An 835-nucleotide genomic window follows, 5' to 3' on the forward strand; every position below is an offset into this window, starting at 1 on the left:
ATGTAGTTACATAGAGTTAGACCAAGATAACTGCAACAATTTTGACAGCACATACTGCAAGTGTTATTTATACATCATCATTTCATAGAAGTTTCTTGTTTAAAATAACCCTTGCACAGTCTGTCTGGGCTACCAAAACACATGTGACAAATAAGTCACGGCAAATATGTGACAATTATAAATTATATATGATCATTTACAATCTCTTGGTTTCATAAGTAATAGTTACTGATTTAAAAAAAAGCATTTTTCAATATAAAGACATGTCAAGATTGTTTACCTTTTTTCTAATGCTAAAAAAAACGAACTATAGGCAAAGGTGAGGAAGTTGATGGTAATATTAATACCACTTTTCTATTTTTAATTTAATTTATAAAAACAGGGCAAACCATTAGCAATGGAACAGATAAAAAGTTAAGATTGTGTAATGATGTCCACATAATTATTAATTTAGAATTAACTTCGCATAAATGCTTATCACCTTTGACCTATCTAGCTCCGGTTTGTTACTCCCTATGAAAAATCATAACTGCAGACTAATTTAACTGATTTAAAACCCATGCAAATCATACTATCTTATTCAGAATATTTCAAAACAATCCCCAATCCCCAGAAATTGAATAATAAAACAATTTTGTGTTTTTCATGTACCTAATAGTTACTTAACTGAATATTCCAGGAAGTCATATCATACTACTACTATGCTTCAGATAGATGGATATTTCAAACACCCGAAACACTAATGTCAAAAAGCAGTAAAGATACATAATAAGGACAAAATTAAAAGAAAGACGGACTTCAAGAAAGGAAAACAACAGAAGTCGATAATAGTAAT

This window comes from Cydia amplana, chromosome 12 (genome assembly GCF_948474715.1).
Source record: "Cydia amplana chromosome 12, ilCydAmpl1.1, whole genome shotgun sequence".
In the NCBI taxonomy this organism is placed as follows: Eukaryota; Metazoa; Arthropoda; class Insecta; order Lepidoptera; family Tortricidae; genus Cydia; species Cydia amplana.